Source organism: Meriones unguiculatus, chromosome X, assembly GCF_030254825.1.
Source record: "Meriones unguiculatus strain TT.TT164.6M chromosome X, Bangor_MerUng_6.1, whole genome shotgun sequence".
Classification (NCBI taxonomy): Eukaryota; Metazoa; Chordata; class Mammalia; order Rodentia; family Muridae; genus Meriones; species Meriones unguiculatus.
Window position 1 is genome coordinate 20,046,167 of NC_083369.1, and position 23,059 is coordinate 20,069,225.

General features: G+C 37.2%; 1 protein-coding gene across 4 annotated transcripts in view; it reads left to right on the forward strand.

The window, feature by feature from the left end:
• The window catches only part of Zc3h12b (zinc finger CCCH-type containing 12B), a 231,871-nt gene that overhangs the window by 1,788 nt on the left and 207,024 nt on the right, over positions 1-23,059 (forward strand). For 2 of the 4 annotated variants that reach the window (XM_060375016.1, XM_060375018.1), the window contains exon 2: positions 19,529-19,649. The exons of the other annotated variants lie outside the window; for them this stretch is intronic. The gene's annotated coding sequence lies outside the window, so the exon portion shown is untranslated. The remainder of the gene's footprint in view (positions 1-19,528; positions 19,650-23,059) is intronic. 4 annotated transcript variants of the gene reach the window in all.

A 23,059-nucleotide genomic window follows, 5' to 3' on the forward strand; every position in this document is an offset into this window, starting at 1 on the left:
TGCTCTTGTGTTTAAAGTACAATACCAGGGAAATATAGTTTTGTACCTCAATGTGAATTATCTGTTGTACACTGGCAAACAGGTATGTTTCAAGAGCCTATATTTCAAACTTAGAGATGGTTTCTGTTGGGAAAGGTCTTGATGAGTTCTACTCTTATTTATTTGAAATGCTATTATATCTAAAGGAACAGAGTTCTGTAGTAATGAATATGGTCAAGTTGGTACCACATATCCCAGAGATTCACACAGACTCTTATAATCACATGGTAAAATGATCTTTTGTTTTGCAAGGGCTGTTAGAGAATTTGATCACTGAACTCTGGAAATACATTTGTTTTCGCTAGCTTTTATTATATTTTATTTTATTTTAGAGACTTTTAATAAGCTTTCATTTTCTAGATTCTACTCAATGCACATCACTTTGGTGGGAATGGAAAAGCAGCTTAGAAACAGGTTCCAGAATCTGTTGGTGTTTCTCAGGGCAGTGTACTTACCTAGACCCTGGATCTGATTGCCAATAACCAATAATAGAACTTTATTTAAAAAAAAAAAGCCAATTGAAACAGGTAAGGAGAATTCAATTGGGAGAGAAAACTACAGATAAGATTTATTAATCATAACTTAGTAAAGTACAAAATTAAAGATAAAAAACTAAGAGAACAGGGAGATCACTGAAGTCTAGGGGTTGTCTGAGAAGGCTTCATAGAAAAGTCATACTTATTCTTGAAATAGTAGGCTTTGGCTAAAGGATAAAAGGATTATCTATAGCAGTTAACTTTCTCAAAGTGAGCAAACTTTTCTATATATTACAATTTAATAACAAACTAGTTATTAATAACTTTACAATGTACATACTATAAAAGCTAGTTTTAAAATAATCATCCTATCCTGGGGCACATGAGAATGTTTTTTAAGAAGCTACTAATAATTAAGTTTACATATTTTAAAAATGTCCAAGCTCATGGCATAGTAAATCACAGATATAGTCAAAGTGTTTTATACAGAACTGGTATAATAAATACAACTTTATATTATTAATATTCTTCAAAGGCTGTTTTCTAGATACATTCTATGAGCATCATGTATTTTGATTAATTAAATTAAATATCATAGTTTATCACATAGTAGCATGTACAATAAAAGGAAGGGCTGCATTAGAGTGTTGAAATTTATACCTGTGAAATGAGTATGTTAATATTTGGCAAGTAATACATGTTAAAACTTTATTCATAAACCATTATAAAATTTATTTTAGTACATTTCTAATTTTTTTGCTATATTAAAAATTGGTTACATGTTAGCAGTCTAGGTTTTGGTCAGCCATTGTAAATTAATATTTTCATGAGAAAACTAACAAACCATACTTCAATTAGAGAATATAACTGATTTATTATAATTTTTTTCACAAATTTTATTAAATTCAGTAAAACATTTTTATTAATTAAAATACTATTATTTTTGTCTTTTTACCATTTCTTTGTCTGACCACCAGTGTTATTATGTCCTATCATACAGAACATACATACTTAAAACCAATTAAAGAATAGAGTTGCATCCTTAAATATTAAACAGCAAGTTTAGACAACACATATTAGGTGATGGAACCTGAACAACAGTTATCAAACATGGTAGGGAAAGTTTTCACTTTGTATTATAAAAAGGATAGGCCAGATAACAACTGCTGTAGAAATGAGGTAAGATGGAATATTACAAGCTCCTTAAAACATTTTCTTTTTTTAATTAATTTTTATTTTTTTATATTAATCACAGGTTATTTACGTTACATCCCAGCCATAGCCCCCTCCCTCATTCTCTCCCAATCCCACCCTCCCTCCCCCATTTCCTTCCTTCCCCTCTCCAAGTCCACTGATAGGGGAGGTCTTCCTCCCCTTCCATCTGACCCCAGCTCATCAGATATCCTCAGGACTGGCTGCATTGTCCTTTTCTGTGGCCTAGCAAGACTGTTCCTCCCTCGGGTGTGTGTGTGTGTGTGTGTAAAGGATCCAGCCATTGAGTTCATGTCAGAAATGTTCCTGTTCCCCTTACTAGAGAAACCCTCTTGAATACTGAACTGCCATAGGCTATATCCGAGCAGAGGTTCTAGGTTATATCCATGCATGGTCCTTGGTTGGAGAAGCAGTCTCATAGACGAGCCCTATGCCCTGATATATTTGGTGATATATCCTTGTGGCACTCCTTTCCTTTCCTCTCCAGGTCCCACTAACTCCCCCTTTTTTCATATGATTCCCTGCACTCTGCTGAAAGCTTGGTCACGAGTCTCAGCTTCTGCTTTGACACACTGCTAGGTAGAGCCTTTCAGAGATCCTCTGCATTAGGCTCCTGTCCTGTTACCTGTCTTTTCCTACTTCCTATATCCGTTCCATTTGTCTCTCTAAGTGAGGATTGATCATGTTACTCTGGTCCTCCTTGTATATCTTCTTTAGGTGCACAGATTTTAGTATGTTTATCCTATCTTATAGGTCTATATAAGTGAGTATATACCGTGTGTGTCTTTCTGCTCCTGGAATACCTCACTCAGGATGATCTTAAAACATTTTTTTAATTTATTTATTTTTTATATTAATCACAGGTTATTTACTTTGTATCCCAGCCGTAGCCCCCTCTCTCATTTCCTCCCAATCCCACCATCCCTCCCTATCCTTTCCAAGTCCACTAACAGGGGAGTACCTCCTCCCCCGCCATCTGACCCTAGATTATCAAGTCTCTTCAGGACTGGCTGCAATATCCTCTTTTGTGGACTAGCAAGGCTGCTTCTCCCTCGTGGGAGGGGAGTGGAAGAGCTCACCATTGAGTTCATGTCAGAAATAGTCCCTGTTCTCCTTATTAGAGAACCCATTTGGACATTGAACTACCATGGGCTATATCCAAGTAGGGGTTCTAGATTATATCCATATATTGTCCTTGTTTGGAGAAACAGTCTCATGTGCCCTGATATATTTGGTCCTTGTGGCACTCCTGTACTCTCCAGGTCTTACTAACTCCCCCTTTTTCATATGATTCTCTGCACTCTGCCGATGGGTTGGTTATGAGTCTTAATATCTGCTTTGATACACTGCTAGGTAGAGTCTTTCAGAGGCCCTCTGCGGGAGGCTCCTGTCCTGTTGTTTTCTCCTACATCAAATGTCCATCCCATTTGTCTTTCTAAATGAGGATTGGTCATCTTACCCTGAGTCCTCTTTCTTGTTTATCTTCTTTAGGTGTATAGATTTCAGTATATTTATCCTGTCTTATAGGTTTATATAAGTGAGTATATACCATGTGTGTCTTTCTGCTTTTGGGATACCTCACTCAGGATGATCGTTAAAACATTTTCTTAAGGAGACCATCTCTACTGCAAAATCTTAGATAGCCTCCTGGTCAGTCATCTGGAAGCAAATCTTCACATAAATGATGAACTTGGTTTCTACTGTGGAAAGAGAACAACCTTTTCCTATGTTTGTTTGCATTCTTGCTTTAATGTTTGGTACAGAACTGTTATAATAGTGGTTAGCCATGCAACATATCTGGCATAAGGAAGTTTATTTGGAGGAGAGGAAAGGGAGAGGAGTTGGGCGGGGGCACAGATAACTGAATATGTAGACAGGCAGACAGAGAAACAGGGCTAGAGCCATGAGGGCAGAGGACAGATAGAGAACACAGTGACAGAGGGAGAGCAGAGAGACCAAGAGAAACAGAGAGAAAGTGAGAGAGAGAGGGGGGGGAGAGAGGGGAGAGAGAGAGAGAGAGAGAGAGAGAGAGAGAGAGAGAGAGAGAGAGAGAACAAAAGAGACTTAGAGAGACAGAGACTGAAGAGACCCGGGGAGACAGACATTGACCTTCTATCCAGCATACACCTGGTTAGCACCTGGCAATGGCAACAGGTGATGACATAAGAGGTTGCTAGTACCCAAGAAGCAGGCTAGTGGGACTAAGTCCCTTTTATATTTTAGGAAAATTTACCACTACCCTCATCATCATCTTCTTCTCCTCCTCCTCCTCCTCCTCCTCCTCCTTCTCCTCCTTCTTCTCCTCCTTCTTTCCCTTCCTTCCTTCCTTCCTTTCTTCCTTCCTCCATCCCTCCCTCCCTCCTTCCCTCCCTCCATTCTTCCTTCTTTCCTTCCTTCCTCCCCCTCCTACTTCTTCTTCTATCTTGGTGTTCATAGTGTTTAGTCTTTTCCATGGTGATTTGAATTTTCTGCATTTTTACTTGTAGTATCTTTGGAGGGGGGTTTAAAGACAGGGTTTATCTGTAATCCCTGGCTGTGCTGGAACTCATTCTGTAAATCAGTTTAGACTCAAACTCAGAGATCTGCCTGCCTCTGCCTCTGCTGGGATTAAAAACATGCACCATCACTGCCCGGCTAGTTGTAGTATATTGTACAAATTTATTCTCTGGAGCATTTATTTATTTTCCTCTTTGAACTGGTTTGCTTTTGTCAACTTGACACAATCAAGAGCCATTTTGGAATAGGGAATCTCAATTGAAAAAAAGGCCCCCCTCAAACAGGCCTGTTGTGCATATTGGTTGAAGATTGACATGGGAGGGCCAAGCCCATTGTGGGTGGTACCAACCCTGAACTGGTGGTCCTGAGTGCTATAAGAAAACAGGCTGAGCAAGACATGGGCAGCAAGGCAGGAGGCAGCATTTATCCATGGTCTCTCTGCATTAGCTCCTCCCTGGATGACAGACTACAAACTATTAGATGAAACAGACCCTTTCTCCTAAAACTTAGTTTTGGTCATGGTGTTATGTCACAGTATTAGAAATCCTAACTAAGACATTCTTTCTCTTCATTGTCATCTTGTTTATCAAAAATATTGTCTTTTTTTTCTGTGTTGTTTCTACTACTGCCAGTGGTCTGATCACTTTCTAGTTACAGTTAAAAATCTTCCATGTTCTTCATCTTTATCTTCTGACTCTGCATCCTTTTATACAGGTGCTATATGCTGTCCACTAGTATGCACAAACCTTCACCCATTCTTCAACCTGAAGAGCAGGGTAGTGTAATTTCAAAGTCCCCCTGGAAAACTGTAAGTTTTACAGACATTTTCAAAGCTTCCAGTGTTATTTTAATGTGACTGCCTTCATAATATATGGCTCAATATTCTCTAACAGCTTTGGGCAGTTTCAGTATTCTTTGGCTGCCAGTCAAGCATGTGATCATGAGGAAAAAAGGAAACCACTACAGTATACTGTGTGCTGCACTGTGATGTTTAGTAAGTTACATGCACTAAGCCCAGTTTTTATTCATTAAGTTTTGAACTTTTGATTGAGTTGTTGAGATGTAACCACATCACAAGTTGAGGATCATCTGTATCATATAAAAAAAAGTTGTATAGCCCCCAACATAAACTCGCATTTTAGAATTATAGGTACAAGGAATGTGCACATTTATTACAAGAAGCAATATAACCAAACTTGAAATTTGTGAGGCCTCTGTATTTTTCATTTGTTATCTTTTCCTGCCCACAGAATTCTTTCTTGATAAATATATTATTAACAAACAATAATTCACTAGGCTCAGCAAACGTTGTTTCTTTTTTTTTTTTTTTTTTTTTTGGTCTAGAAAGTGAGTTTATTTTTTTTTTTCAATGCAGTTTATTCAGGAACCTTGAACAATCATCTGACCCTGGGGAAAGCCAGCCCACAGCTTAAATAGCCTCTGGGTAGCCAACCCAGGCATGCCACGTGGGCAATGCAGATAGGTCCACATACATGGAAGCAAGCCAGATCCTCAGCCTTAGCCAAATGTGGAATTGTTCCTGACAGAGAGCACTCACCATCGGGAAGGTGGAAGGCAGAAACCAGCTCCATCTTTAAGGCATAGCATTCCGCAGCTCTCTACAGTTCCCCCTTTTTGTTTTAGACGCATCAGGCAAGAGTAGAGGTCTGATCTCTGATATTAGAAATAAATTGGGACTTTGTACCGATGTTCATTTAGGTGTCATCCACCCAAAGAGCATCAGACCCGTCCGATACCTTTTTCTCAGAGGCGGGACCTGGGGCATCAACCCGCATGCAATCAGACATGCTCTTCTCTGGGTCCAAAGCAGCTGACCCTGAGTGCAGTGCTTAGCCTCGCATCCTGAGCGTAACATTTTAGCTTTTTATGGTATCCAACCATGCTTGGGGAGAATGTCCTGCTTCAATGGCTGTAAAGGCCTGAATGATCATGGCTAAATTGTCATTTTATTGTTACTGATGGTTGGGGGTTGGGTGGAATGTTTCCAGTTTCTTGATCTCTTATTCAAAGACTTGAAATACAGAGATTGCAAAGTAGCTGCAGATCTTTATTTAAAGCAAAGTCAAGAGTGACAGCAGAATACACTAGTGAAAGAGCACTCAAGAGTTCTGATTATGGTTTGATAAAATGAATTTATTCTAAAGTATGCTTTATGTTATCAGTGCACTGAAATTTTTCTACTTGAGAACATCTCTAAAAATTTGTGATGGGAGCTTATTGAATCATTACTTTTATCCAACAATTCTTTTTGGGTCATATTGTCCTAGAACATAAACTTCTTCAGTAAGTGAAAGATACTGAGATAATTCAGTAAGGGAAGAAAAGCAAAGAGTGGAATTCATTCTTCAACATTTTTGCAACACATCAAACAAATATTTTCACATATGAATTGCAAATTGATACCTATAAGGAACTGTTACACAGTTCTCATTATCTTAATTGTGCATCTTATACTATGACTTGGTAGTGATCTTTGAATTGTTGTTATCCAAAACATAATGTGTCAGAGACAGCCCCTGCTTCTCTTACTAGGGAACCCACATGGAGATTGAGCTACATTTGAGTAGAGGGTCTAGGTCCTTTCCATGCACGGTCCTTGGTTTGTGCATCAGTCTCTGGAGGACCAGCCCCCATGGGCTGGTGTCCTTGTGGAGCTACTTCCCCCTCTGAAACCTTTTGTTGTCCCACTCTACCATAAGACTTCCTGCACTCTGCCCAAATATTGGGTATGAACCTCAGCATCTGCTTTGATACCGTGCTGGGTAGAGTCTTTCAGGGGACACCTTTGAAAGGCTCCCATTCTGATCCCTTTCTTCAATCTCTTCCTGTGTCTATTTTATTTGTCCTTCTGAATGAGAATTAAATATCCTCCCTAGGATCCTCCTTGTTACTTAGCTTCTTTAGGTCTATGGATTGTAATATGGTTATCCTGCATTATATAGCCAAGGTGCAGGCGAGCAAGCAAGGGCATGTGTGTGGATGTGTGCCTTGAAGGACAGGGTTCTAGAGCATGTAGATGCCTGGAATATGGAGCTTAAGTGCCAGAGGGGTATGGGTCTTGGCACTCTTCATGGGTACAATGTGTATATGCAGGTGCTGTGAATACCTCAGTGGCCTACAGTCCTGTCATACTGTCCTCCTGGAGTTCAGATCTGTCTGGGCTCCAGGAATTGTTTGCCTGGACTCCACTGGTAGACCCACAGAACAGGGGTTTCACTGTTGAGAATGCTCTCCCAAACATCCCTATGTTGCCCGCAGTACGAGTGTAGGTTGGAGGAATCTGATGTCTGGTTGCTACAATAGAGGGACCCTGTATCTGGGGCTCTGCATGCACTCACTTGAAGGCACACCCACTGGCTAGCAGGCCTAATTGGAATGCACAGGGGTTCCCCCTGTTCTCTACTCTAAGATTTGGGCTGCAGGGACAAATGAGATTGTAGGAGATCTGTCAGCTCAGGGGTGCCCACTGTGCCTGCTCAGCAGTGAGACCCTTACTTGGGGTAGCCACCTCTGCTGTCTCAGTCACTGAGCATGGAGGCTTCTGCTAGGGCTTGCTGCCATCCTGCCACACTGCTGCAGACCTGGGAGGCTGGTACAGCTTCCAGCTGGGAGGCCCATACTGTTGTCAGGAGCCTGGGAGGGACCTTTGGCCTTCTGCTGTACAGCCACCCACTGGGACGCTGGTATAGCTGTCTGCCTCCGCAGAGCTGGCAGGCCTGCCTCTGTCGTCTCAGTTACCAAGTACAGAGGTTTGTGCTTAGGGCAGTCACTGCAGCCTCCATTCAGCAGGGAGACGTGTTTGGAGCAATTGACACTGCTGGCTGCCTCTGCCGAGGATGGAGAATCGCGCTTAAGGCAAAGGGAAGTGCAGGGTGGTTGAATATTTGTCACTATCAGTCCCTAGAGATATCAGCTGGTGACCTGGATCCAAAAGGTCTCATCTCCAGGTTGACCCCTCTCACCCAAGAAGCTTCAATGTTGATGTTCTGACTTCAGCTGGCCCTCCACTCACCATTTCTGAGTTTCACATCCTGTGCCCCTCAGACATGGTGTGAGCTGGTTGCTGCCATTTTGGACTCCATTCACTTAAGTTTTTGATTTTAGCCATTCTGATGGGTGTAAGGTGGAATCCCAGGGTCATTTTGATTTGCATTTCCCTGATGACTAATTTAATAGACATCTGCACATACTTATCAGTCTCTGTCCCTATATATATCCAAAAATATTATTAAATTATCTTTACTTATTTCAGTTTATGTGATTTTAATGTATTGTGTCATTATTGTGCTAATTAGCATGAATACCTATGATTCCATAAAAATGTAACAAAATTAGGCATAAAAATAGTTTAGATTTTATACTTCAGTTTTTCTTAATTTGCAATAATTATTGAGAGAATAAGTCTAAAATGGTTGAAAATTTGAATTTTTATGAACTGCTATTTTTTGTGATTTTGTGATTTCTTTATACTTGAAGCAACTAGAGGTAGATTAACCTTTAGGGATATTATCTTAATAAATAGATGAAAACAATTTATAGTTAATACATCAATGGATAATATGGGATGGTATTTCTAAAGCAGTTTAAGATACCTTTTAGTAGTTTAAATATCTCTTCTATCTTGTTTATTTATTTAACAAATCTTTATGTAAAAAAATTGCAAAGTTAATTTAATTTCAGTGACTTTTAGAAATATTACAAAATTTTACACCAATGTGAACCAAATTGCAAGACAAAATTTCTTTAATTGCACTCTACTAATCAAGAATTTGTTATAGTCTGGGTAAATGCAGTGGTCACACTATTTTTTTCTAGATTCTCTGTCCTATGTTATTTATGGATTATGCTATACAGGAAAAATAGTCATAGTCCTTTCAGAGGTTAGGAGAATTTGGAGTTTCTTGCTGGTGTCAGAAACTTGATATTGGACTCAAGTTAGTACTAAAAAGAATTAAAGTAGGGACACCAAAATTTAATGTACTTTAAAACATTTTATAAATATTCTATCACTAATTAGGATGCTATATGTATAGTTCTGTGAAAGGGATTCGAACAGTAGTTAATAAATTTTGTCATGACTTATTAAAAGTAGTTTGGGTAGAAATATTTCAGATTTTGGGGTTTCCCAGAAACTGGAATATTTGTATACATTTATGGGTTGATTATCTCTACTCTAAAAATCAGAACTCTAATGTTATCATATATCTAAGACCAAGAATTACTATCATGGCATGAAACTATTTGAATTTTTTAATACTTCATGTTTTGAACTTTCATATTAGTGTTAATCAATCTGTGGTTAAAGAAAATTTAAGTCAATATTCATAACAAACTTTTCAGTTATAGACAGTGCAGTGAAAATATGACTTGAATGTAAACTATTATACATTTGTAATCACACAATTGTATGAATCCATCAGAGGGAGAAAGTAAAATGCACATTAAATATTGTAACCTATAATCTTAATATACTTATGGTGCTGCCAAAGATCTGAAAATAACAAAACTCTAGGACTTTCTTCTAAAGTAACAGGTTGAATGAATCAAGTGTGGTGTTATGTACTTGTAATGTTTATACTAAAAAAGCTGAGGCAGGAAGAGTGCTCTTAGTTCAAGACACGCTTGACCTATATAATAAATTACAGGGTGGCCTGGGCTACAAAGTTGAGCTCCTATCTCAAAAACTAAAAGTCCAAATACTAGTGGTGATTTCTTCTACTTGCAGTATGATGCAATAAGACATAGAACTCAACATTTCTGATGTTCTCAGATTAAATTCCTGTGACAAGAAAGGTAATGTCTACTCCAGTAACTTTGACAAGTTAACATTAATAGAGCATGGCCATATAAACATAATAGTTGTTGGAGGTTTACCATTTATCACTGATATTTTCCCAAGAGGAGACAAGAGCTAGATCTTAATTTTTCTGACTTTTGTAGTAATACTTTGTTTCTACATGGAACTTGATGCTTTTTCATTTACAGGTTTTAGATGTTATGTATAACAGCAGGGGAAGCAACAACATGGGCTATTTGGATTAATTAGAATAGAAATCCAGCCTATTTGTTTTTTATAAAAATTAATTAGCATTCTTTCTGTTTCAGCCCAGCTTTGCTATTCCTGTGACATGTGTGGTGAAGTTTTGCTGTATTTTATTTGTGGATGACAAAGACCGAACATGTTTTACAGAGTTAACCTCTAAGGCACAGTACGAAATCTATTGAATTGTTAGGTACGAAATCTATTGAATTGTTAGTAGTCTTTATGAACAGAGGAAAGTAGAAAATTAGAAAAAAAATATTTGAAAGTTAATTTTGTGATGAAATTTCAATATGGGGGCTGAAGAGATGGCTCAGTGTTTAAATATATGTTCCAGGGGAACTGATATCCCTTTCTTACCTTTTTCAGGCACCAGGCACAAATGCAGTACACATACAAGCATAAACACCCACTCACATGAAATAAAATGAAAAGAATTTTTAAAAATTAAGTATAAGTGTATCTTATCTAGGTAGACCCAGAGAACCGGTTAAGTAAAGAATATGCAATTGATGATGAATTTTCTAACTAAGGGTTAATTTAAGCATACGATGAAGCTGTGGCCAGAATGTATTACACAACATGTTGGAGCTTTAAGTTGTGGATAGTTTATCACTGTCCCTCAATTAAAGCATTTTATTAAGTCAGGTATAGTTGTATGCCTACAGTCCCAGATACTCAGTACACTGATCAAGGAAATATTGCTTGAGTCTATGAGTTTGAGACCAGCCTGGACAAAATAAGTAGAACTTATCTTAAAAAAAAAAACTTATATTGTTAATAAATAATAAAGATGTATTTAAAACAGCTTAAAGAAAAATGATACATGTATATATGTATTTTTATTAAGAATATGAAAGATTCTTATGGAAACAAAGAATTCTTATGGAAACAAATGTGTCACCTAGGCATATGAGGAACTTGAACTAGGAAGAAAATAATCAGTCTCTAAAGAAACTTGTTTGAGATCATATGCACACAAGTAACATGACCAGGTTATATTTATGAATATGCATATAGATAATAAGAAAGAAATAGAGGCCATGAATTTGAGGGAACAAAGGAGTTGCATGGGAGGAATTGGAAGGAAAAAGGAAAGAGAGAATTGTTGTAGTTACATTATCACTTCAAAAATACAAAAATATTATACAGTAAAAGACATTTGTGTCTCTCAGTCTGAGTATCAGAATACTGATACAATGGGCCCCATGTAAATGGTAATTTCCTAAGGAATATCATGCTGAGAGAAGAAAAAGATTTTAAACAGAGCGGAAATTTGTCTCCAGTCACGAGAGTTCACAGAGTTCTGAAAACTGGTCAGAACAGGATGAGAGTAAATCCCAGATAATGATAGGTCACAGTTGGGTAAAATCCCACCTTGACCAGGAATGTTTATGTATTTATATCCTGGCCCTCTACGTAAACTTTACTTTTACTTCAGGATCCTGAATGGTGACTTGAAGGGCTTGTTTGATTCTCTTCATCCCTCTTTCTAATGTGGCCATACTGAAAAAAAAAAATTCCCCTTTTCTGTTTTCCACTATTATTTTTAATTGCTTTATTGAGGACAGGTGGCCGGCCTGACTGAGTTGGCATACGGGATGTGACCTCCTATGTCGTATCACATGTACTAAAATATATGAATAGCAAATATTGTATGTACTATTTTCAGTGAAAAGTTACAGGAATTTGATGATAAATTCCTTAGCGCAGCCTCTGACATTTCTAGGAGCTGGTACTTCACAGCCACTTTCCGGTTCTTCTGGTTCTTATAAAAATTTCACCTTCTTTCTTGTTGTAATCCTTGAAACTAAGGCTATGAATTTGAAAGAGGGCAATAGGTTGGTGTGTGGGAAGTGTTAGCAGGAAGAAAGTGAAGGAGGGAACAACATAATTATAATTTCAGAAAATGAAGTCTTGTTCAAACTTCAGTTATCCTCTTTCGGTGTTATTTTTGTATAAACATGCAATGTCATCAGCTAGGATGTTGATTTTATTTTGATTTCACATTTTTACAAGCACTTGTTTGTGGTTGTATGCATTTTCCACATGTGTAGCTTTCTGTAATCCAACACTACATCGAGATATTTGATTATCCTGTCACCATAAAGCTCTCTCATTTTAGTCCTTTATAAGGCCATTTCTACTCCATCTATGCCATTCTTAGACCTCTAATTTCTTTTTTTTTTAATTTCTAATCTTTTCTTTCTCAGTAATTATTTTTTATATCATGGATATAGGTAATGTTCTTATTTCTCTCTGGTAATTTACTTTCTCTGATGTTTACTTTATCTAATGTCAGTATACATACTGTGTCTTAAAAAAAAACAACTACATTCTAGCCCAATTGTGGGAGCATATAAATGAAATTCCAGCATTTGAGATACTAAGGCAGCAGCACAAAGGATTCCTGGCTATCCCAGCCTATTTTACCAGACTCTGTCTCAAAAGCCTTGCTATTTCAATTACATAACTTTTCATTTACTTTGAGGGTAGCCATGTTGTTTGAAATAAATGTCCTGTAGATAGCATATATTTACCTTTGTTTATTATTATTATTAATTTATTTGACTTTGGTTGGTGTGAGGGTATTACAGTCTCTGGAACAGGAGTTACAGACAGTTGTGAGCAGCTATGTGGGTGCTGGGAGTCGAACCCAGGTCCTTTGGAAGAGCAGACCATGCTCTTAACCCCTGTGCCATCTCTTCAGCCCCTGTTTTATTATTTTTTTAATCTAGTGGGATTGCTGGATCTTATAGTAAGTCTATTTTTCACTTAATGAAGAAATTCAGTACTTTTTTGTGGTGTGTATACCATTTTATAGTTGATGCAATAGTGACTAAGGTCTAATATTTAATATTAAATGTATAATGAAATTTGTTATTTTGTAATCCAATCAAAAAAAGTAAGTCTTATTTTGAAAAGAGTATATAAAATGTATCATGAGGTATATTTGAGTAGGTAGTTATGATGGTGAAATCAGCTGACATACCCATTAAATCAAGTAGTTACCCGTATCCCCTATGGAAAGAACATCTATAAATCTAGTTCCTAGCAAAAATTATAAATACAACATATTGTTAATTATATTTTCACATTGTAAGAGATAAGGAACAATAATTATTCTTCTTTTGTCTTTTTAAAAACAATGATCATATTGAAAGTGTGAAATAATAACACCTGGATTTTTCTGTCGATTATTAAAGTCAGGATCTTTTCATGTACTCATTAAATATTTGATTCTTTGAAGAATTGTCTAAGTCATTTGTGGATTTGGTTTTTCTATTCAATTCACTGAGATATTTGTTTTTCATTTTACTTTCTAACTTGAAATATTGGTTTTACATTTTTCTTCCAATCTGTAGGTTGCCTTTTAACTATGTAGATAGATTTGTGCCCCACCTCCACCCACCCTGAAAGAAGGCTCCTATATAACTATGGCTATCTTGAAATTCACTCTGTAGAGCAGGCTAGCCTTGAACTCAAAGAGATAAATGGCCTTTGCTTCCCAAGTACTGAGATTAAAGGTGTGTACCACCACACCAACCATGTTGATAGATTTTTCTATTTAGAATCTTTTTAGTTTAATATAGTTCTACTTGTTTATTTTTTACTTTTTTTTCTGTGCTTTTAGTATCATTGCGAAAAAAAATATTGCTAAGACCAATATTGTAAAGCTTTGATCCTGTATGTCATTTATAGGAGATTTTTACATTATCAGGTCTTAAGTTCAGGTCTTCAAGCTATTTAATCTAGTTAATAGATTTAGAGTTATTTTTATGTATGGTGTAAGATTAGTAATACAATTGAATTCTTTTGCACACATATCCACATTTTTCAAAACCATCTGTTAAAGATACTATCTCTATTATGTAGCTTTGGCATTGTTATGAGTGATAATTTGACTGTAGAGGTGTCCATTTATTCCTGAGTTCACTATTCTTTTCCAAATTGGTGTATAACTGACTTTATATGTCAGTTTTATACTGTTTTCCATTTGTGATATATTCTGAAGCAGGGAATGTGAGGTCTCTAGTTTCGCTATTTTTTTCTCAGTATTGTTTCAACAATTAGGTGTTGTTAGATGAGCAATATAAATTTTAGAATGCTTTCTGTTTTTATAGAAAAAATGCTAATTTTCAAACGAAAATGTGTAGATTGCTTTGGGTAACATGGACATTTTAACATTATTAAGTCTTTCAATCTATTAGTACAGTATGTCTTTCAATCTGTTTCTTTATTAATTTCTCTCATCTGTGCCAGTTTTCAGTGTACAAATTTTTCACCACTCTTTTTGTTTCTACACATTCTAAAATTTTGAAGCTCTTGAAATGCAATTTGAGCGAGCAAGAGCAGAACAAACTCCATCTTGTTTTTCAGACACCATTTTGAATTGCCCTGTCCTTTAGGTGACCCAAGTTCTCCCACCAGGAACTTGGCAAGTAAAATACCCACAGAAGGAAGCGGGCAAGTGAAAAATCCCAGGAGCAACTTGGCAAGAGCAAATAGGCCCACAGGAGGAACTTGGCAAGAATAATTAGGTCCTGAACCTGGAGCCAATCAGTAAAATAAAAGTTCATACATAGTTCTGGGCATTGCCCAAGTCAAGGTGTTCCTTTTTCAATAGCTTGTTTTCCCCTTACAGTTTGGCCAACTGGCTCAAACCAATCAGCTTAAAAGTCAATCTACCTCAGTCTACCCCCTCCCACCTACTTGTAGTTTTTCCCTTTAAAAACTCTACCCTCCCTAGGCTCGGAGCCGCTCTTTCTGAACTGCTGCATCAGGGACAATTGACGGCCCAAGCTTAAACCTGAATAAAGACCCTTGTGTGTTTGCATTGGGACTCCTGTTCCTGGTGGTCTCTTGTGGGTCTCATGATCTAGGCATAACAAATTCTTAATTTTCATTTTAGATTGCTCATTTCCAGTGTATGAAAACACAGCTTTTTGTATATACTGAAATTTTGCTAGACTCATTTGTTAGTATCACGGGTTTTGTTGTTGTTGTTTTGTTTTACAAATGAATGCTCTTTCTGCATGTGTATCTCCATGCCAGAAGAGGAAATCAGATCCTAGTATAGATGGTTGTGAGTCACCATGTGGTTGCTGGGAAGAGAACTTCTGAAAGAGCAGATAGTCATTTGTAGTGCCAGCTCTTTGTTAGTTTTAAGAGTTCTGTGGAGTCTTCAGACATTTCTACATATAAGATCACTTCACCTGTAAAAAGAATAAATTTTACTACTCTTCCCGTTTTACATGTTTTCTTTTTCTTTCCTAATGTCTCCCGATAAAGTGTTTGTTTGTTTTTTTTTCTTTTTAACAGTAGTGGGGCGGTGGTGGCACACTGCCTTTTTAAAAGAGTTATTTATTTATTTGTTTGTTTATTATTTATTTATTTATTTTTGAGTTATTTATATTTTATGTGTACACTGTTCTGTCTGCATGTATACCTGCATTCCAGAATAGGGCACCAGATCTCATTACAGATGGTTGTGAGCCACCATGTGGTTGCTGGAAATTGAACTCAGGACCTCTGCAAAAGCAGACAGTGCTCTTAACCTTTGAGCCATCTCTTCAGCCCCTGGACAAAGTTTTAATGCTATAATAAGTAGATGTGATAATAATGAGCGTCCTTGCTTTCAGCTTATTTTAAACAAAAACTTTTCATTTTTTCATCATGGAATATGATCTTAGCTATGAGTTCTTTGTATGTGGCCTGTATCTTATTGATGTAAATGCTTTCTGTTCCTACTTTGTTGAATGCTTTTGTTAGGAAAGCTTTTGAATTTTGTCAAATTCTTTTTCTATAACACTGAGATGATCATGTGGATTTTATTTTGTTACTTCTTGCTGTGGCATTATCATATTAACTATTTTCACATATTCACATATTGTAGAGATAAATCTTACTTCATCATGTTATAACCACTGTAATATGAAGGTCTGGTTGGCTTGCTAGTTCTTATTGAATATTGTTGCATCTTTGCTCAGCAGCGATAATGGCCTGTTGACGTAGGCATTTAGCTCTGTTGGGTTGCTTTTGAATACTAATCCAGTCTCTTTACCAGTCAAAAATTTGTACAGACTTTAAAAAAATTTTATATTGTTCTATGTAGTTATGTTGAGAATTTCAAGATATTTATTCATATTTTATGCCAACCAATTTCTTGACATAGAATTATTTATGTTTTTATAATCCTCTTATTTCTATGGCATCATTAATGATAGTTTATATCATGTGTATGTGTGTGATATGTGTGCATGTATATATATGTGTGTTCATTTATATGTATATATTTATTTATATGCATGTTTTCATGTGTGTACAGGTACATATGCACATGTGTGCTCATGTGTGGGGAGGAGAATATTGACTTCCAGTGTATTCCTCAATCATACATGTGTATATATACAGACATACATATAGATATACACACATATTCAGGCAGGGTCTCTTTTTTATTAATTACAGTTTATTCACTTTGTATACCAGCTGTAGCCCATCCCTCATTCCCTCCCAATCCCACCCTCCTTCCTCATCTCCTCCTGAGCCCCTCTTCAAGTTCACTGATAGGGGAGGTCCTCCCCCTTCCTTCTGACTCTAGCTTATCAGGTCTCATCAGGATTGGCTGCATTGTCTTCCTCTGTGACCTGCTAAGGCTCAGGGGGAAGTGATCAAAGAGCCAGCCACTGAGTTCATGTCAGAAACAGTCCCTGTTCCCCTTACTAGGGAACCCACTTAGATAATGAGCCAGGCAGGGTCTCTTTTTTGAACACAAAGCTTGCCAATATGGATAGTCTAGAAATCCAGCTTGTTCTAGGGGTCCCCTGTCTTTGCTTTCTGAGTTCCGGAATTAGACTTGAGCTGTCATGTCCACATGGCTTTATCTTCAGAACATAGGTTCTGAATATCTGGACTGTGGTTCTTAAACTTGCATAGAAATTACTTTAATCACTGAACCATCTTCTCAACTCCAGTTATAATGTCTTTTACTAATTTTTGAATGTTATCTTTTATTAGCAATCTAGATAATGTTTGGCTGTTTTACCTTTTAAAAAACTGATCTTTTCTAGTTCCATCCAGTTGCCTGCAAATTTCATGAGTTCCTTGATTTTAATTCCTGAGTAGTATTCCGTTGTGTAGATGTACCACAATTTCTGTATCCATTCCTCAGTTGAGAGACATCTAGGGTGTTTCCAGATTCTGGCTATTAAAAATAAAGCTGCTATGAACATAATTGAGCAAATGTCCTTATTGAATGATGGGGCATGATTTGGGTATATGCCCAGGAGTGGTATAGCTGGATCTTGAGGTAGTTCTATTCCTAATTTTCTGAGAAAGTGCCACATTGGTTTCAAAAGTGGTTGTACAAACTTGCACTCCCACAAGAAATGAAGTGTGTCACTTGAGTTTTTAAAAATTTATTTATTTTTAAATTAATTACAGTTTATTCACTTTATATCCCAACTGTAGCCCTCTCCCTCATCCTTTCCCAATCCCACCCTCCCTTTCTCTTCTCCACCCATGACCCTCACCTAGTCCACTGATAGGGGAGATCCTTCTCATCATCCATTTAATGCTAGTCTATCAGGGCTCATCAGGTGTGTCTTCCTCTGTGGCCTGGTAAGGCTGCACACCCTTTATTTTAATCTTAGGCATTCTTATTCGAGTAATATGGAATCTCAGAGTTGTTTTCGTTTGCATTTCCCTGATGACTAAAGATGTTGAACATTTCTTTAAGCATTTCTCTGCCATTCAATATTCCTCTGTTGAGAATTCTCTGCTTATCGCTCTACCTCATTTTTTAAGTGGATTATTGGGTTTGTTGTTACCTAATTTCTTGAGTTCTTTATATATTCCCTTTATCGGATGTAAGGTTGGTGAAGATCTTTTCTCAGTCTGTAGGCTGTCCTTTCGTTCTGTTGACAGTTTCCTTTGCTTTACAGAAGCTTTTCAGTTTCATGAGGTCCCAATTATTAATTATTAATCTTAGAGCCTGGATTATTGGTGTTCTGATCAGGAAGTTGTCTCGTATGTCAGTGAGTTCAAGGCTCTTCCCCACTTTTTCTTCCAACAGATTTAGTGTGTCTGGCTTTATGTTGATGTATTTGATCCACTTGGACTTTAATTTTGTGCAGGGAGATAGGTATAGGTCTATTTGCACTTTTATACATGTGAACTTCCAGTTATACCAGCACCATTTGTTGAATATGCTATTTTTTCCCCCACTGGATGGTTTTGGCATTTTTGTCAAAAAAAAAAAAAAAAATCAGGTGCCCGTAGTTGTTTATTTCTGGGCCTTCAATTTGATTACATTGATCCACTAGTCTGTTTCTATTCCTGTACCGTGCAGTTTTCATTACTGTTCCTCTATAGTAAAGCTTCATATCAGGGATGGAGATACATCCTAAAGATCTTTTATTGTACAGGATTGTTTTAGCTTTTCTGGGCTTTTTTAAATTTGTATATGAAGTTGAGATTCTTTCAAGATCTGAAAAAAAATTGTGTTGGTATTTTGATGGGAATTGCATTGAATCTGTAGATTGCTTTTGGTAAGATGGCCATTTTTACTATGTTAATTCTCCTGAGCCATGAGCAAGGAAGACCATTCCATCTTCTAATATCTTCTTCAAATTCTTTCTTCAGAGACTTGAAGGTTTTTTCATACAAGACTTTGACTTGCTTGGTTAGAGTTACATCAGGATACTTTGTGTTTATTTGTGGCTATTGTGAAGAGTGTTGTTTCCCTAATTTCTTTCTCAGCATATTGTCTTTTGTATATTGGAGGGCTACTGATTTTTTTTTTTTAGTTAATTTTGTATCCAGCCACATAGAAGAAGGTGCTTTTCAGCTGTAGGAGTTCTCTGGTAGAATTTTTGAGGTCACTCATGTACACTATCATATCATCTGCAAACAGTGATACTTTGACTTCTTTTCTGATTTGAATTCCCTTGATCTCTTTAAATTGTCTAGCAAGGACTTCAAGTACTATGTTGAAGAGATAGGGAGAGAGTGGTCAGCCATGCCCTGTCCCTGATTTCAGTGGAATTGACTTAAGTTTCTCTCCATTTAGTTTGATGTTGGCTATAGGCTATGATGTTGGCTACTGCCTTTACTGTGTTTACGTATGTGCTTTTTATTCATGATCTCTCCATGACTTTAGACATGGAAGAGTGTTGAATTTTATCAAATGCTTTTTCAGCATCCAAGGAGATGATCATGTGCTTTTTTTTTTTCCTTTCAGTTTGTTTATATGTTGGACTACATTGATGGATTTCCATATATTGAACTACCCCTGTATGCCTGGGATGAAGCCTACTTGGTCATAGTGGATAATATTTTTGATGTGTTCTTGGATTCTATATGTGAGTATTATGTTGATCATTTTTCATCAATGTTCATAAGGGAGATTGTTCTGAAGTTCTCTTTACTTTTTGGGTCTTTGTGAGGTTTAGGTATCAAGGTGACTGTGGCTTTATAGAATGAGTTTGGTAATGTTCCTTTTGTTTTTATTTTGTGGAATAATTTGAAGAGTATTGGTTTTAGCTCTTCTTTGGAGGTCTGGTAAAATTCTGTGATGAAGCTATCTGGCCCTGGGCTTTTTTTGGGGGGGGGGGATGGGAGACATTTGATGACTGTGCATTTCCTTAGGGTGTACAGGACTATTTAATTTATTTATCTGATCTTGATTCAGCTTTGGTAAGTGGAATCGATCAAGAAAATTGTCCATTTCATTTAGATTTTCAAATTTTGTGGCATATACGCTTTTGAAGAAAGACCTAACACCTCTTTGGCCTTCCTCAGTGTCTTTTTTTGTCCCCTTTTTATTTTTGATTTTGTTGACTTGGATAGTTCCCCTCTGCCTTTTAGTTAGTTTAGCTATGGGTTTGTCTATCTTGTTGATTTTCTCAAAGAACCAGCTCTTGATTTCATCGATTCTTTGAATTGTTCTCTTTGTTTCTAGTTTATTGATTTCAGCCCTGAGTTTGATTATTTCCAGCAGTCTACTCCTCTTGGTTGTGTCTGCTTATTCCCCCCACCCCAAGCCTTTCAGGTGACTCATTAAGTTGTTTCAAATTTCTTTATGAAGGCACTTAGTGCTGTGAACTTTCCTCTTAGCACTGCTTTCATTGTGTCCCATTAGTTTGGGTATGTTGTGCCTACATTTTCATTGAATTCTAGGAAGCCTTTAATTTCTTTCTTCATTTTTTCCCTGACCCAGCTGTCACTGAGTAGAGAGTTGTTTAGTTTCTATGTGTGTGCAGGCTTTTTTTTTTTTCCTATTTCTCTTGTTGTTGAGGTCTAGCTTTAGGCTTTAGTCCATGGTGATCTGGTAGGATTCAAAGGATAATTTCAATCTTCTTGTATTTGTTGAGGCTTGCTTTGTGGCCAACTATATAATCTGTTTTGTAGAAGGTTCCATTATGTGCTGAAAAGAAAGTAAATTCTTTTGTGTTTGAGTGAAATGTTTTATAAATGTCTGTTAGGTCCATTTGATTCATGATATCTGTTAGTGTCATTCTTTCTTTATTTTCTGTTTTGTTGATCTGTCCTTTGATGAGAGTGGGGTGTTGAAGTCTCCCACTATGAATGTGTGGGGATCTATGTGTGGTTTAAATTTTATTAATGTTTCTTTTACAAATGTAGGTGCCCTTGTATTTGGGGCATAGATGTTCAGAATTGAGATGTCTTGTTGGTGAACTTTTCCTTTGATGAGTATGAAGTGATCTTTCCCATCTCTTTTGATTAATTTTTTGTTGAAAGTCTATTCTATTAGATATCAGAACAGCTACTCCTGCTTGCTTTTTGAGTCTATTTTCTTGGGAAACCATATTCTAGCCCTTTACTCCCAGGTAATGTCGGTCTTTGTGACCTAGGTGTGTAGGTGTGTTTCTTGTATGTAACAGATTTTTGGGTCCTGTTTACATATTCATTCTATTAGTCTGTGTCTTTTTATTGGAGAGTTGAGTCTCTTGATGTTGAGAGAGATTAATGACCAGTGAGTGTTAGATCCTTTTATTTTGATGTTGGTTGTGGTGGTGTGTTTGTGTACTTGGCTACTTTTAGTTTTGGTGTAGTATGGTTATTTATTTCCTGTGTTTTCTTGGATGTAGTTAGCTTTCTTGGGTTTTATTTTTCCTTCTAGTATCTTCTGTAATGCTGGATTTGTGAGTAGGTACTGTTTATATTTGTTTTTGTCATTGAATATCTTGTTTTCTCCATCTGTGATGACTGAATTTTGCTGGGTATAGTAGTCTCAACCAACATCTGTGTTTCTTTAGGGTCTGTATGATATCCATCCAGGCCCTTTTGGCTTTCATAGTCTCTGTTGAGAAGTCAGGTGTGATTCTGATGGGTTTGCCATTATATGTTTCTTGGCCTTTTTTGCAGTTTTAGTATTTTTTCTTTGTTTTGTATTGGTACTGTTTTGATTATTATGTGGCAGGAGTATTTTCTTTTATGGTCTAATCTATTAGGACTTCTGTAGGCCTCTTGTATGTGTATAGACCTCTCCTTTAAATTGGGGAAATTTTCTTCTATGATTTTGTTGAAAATATTTTCTGGGCCTTAGAGACGGGAATCTTCTTTTACCTCTATCTCTATTATTCTTAGGTTTTGTCTTTTCATGTTGTCTTGGATTTCTTGGATGGTTTGTGTCAAGATATTTTTTAGATTTAACATTTCCTTTTATGGATACATTGATTTCTTCCATTGTACCTTCCACACTCGAGATTCTTACTTCAATCTCTTTTAGCCTGTTGGATATGCTTACCTCTGTAGTTTCTCTTTTCTTCCAAAATTCTCCCTTTCCATGATTTTCTTTGTTTGCATTTCCTTTAATTTTTCCATTTCTATCTTTAGATCTTGAACTGTTTTGTTGATTTCCTTCACCTGTCTGTATTTTCTTTCAATTCCTTCACCTGTTTGAACTTTCCTCTATTTCTTTCAGTGATTTATTTATTTCCTCTCTAAATGCCACAGACTGTTTGGCTGTATCCTCTTGTATTTCTTCATAGCTGGCCATAATCTGTGTCATTTTATCTTCCTCTATTTCTTTATGTGTTGTATTCTTTTTCTCCAATATTCTCTTTGTATGAAAAGATTTAAGGTCATCTTCCTGAATTTCACTTATGTTAGGGTATCCAGGGCTACTTGCCCCTGGATAACTGGGTTCTGGAGATGCCATATTGCTTTGGCTTTTGTTGATTTTCCTTTTATGCTGGGCTCTAGCCATCTGGCTGTCTCAGGTGTTGGCTGTTAGTTTCTGGTGTCTGCTGGACTCCTGAGGCTCAGGGAATTCCCTTGGCAGGAAGATGGCTGTTTTTAAAGGAGCCCTTCTCAGCTTTTTGTGTATGTTCACCAAATGGTCAGTGCTTCTCAGAGAATTGTCCCAGCTCACTTCAGGTGTATTATCTTGTGGGCTAACTGGGCTGGTTGGGAGCCCAGAGGCTCTCTGCTCAGTAGGAGAAGTCCTGGAGACAGCTGCCCTGCCACTGGCTTTCTTGCTCTGAATTTAGTGAGCTGCTGCTGCTTTCTCATACACTGTTTGTGGGGCACATCCCTTTTGAAGAACCAGTGAGCCCCTTGATTTGGTCAGTTTAGCTAGGGAGACAGGCTAAGTTTTGGAGCAGCATCTGGGAGCTGATCCAGTGGGTCCCAGGCATCTGTAGGTCCCAGGTTGAAGCTCAGTGTCCTAGTACCCAATTGGTAATCAGTGGCAGGTGAGCATAATACACAGGTATGTGGCTGGAAGCTAGACCCTCAAGCCTGCGGG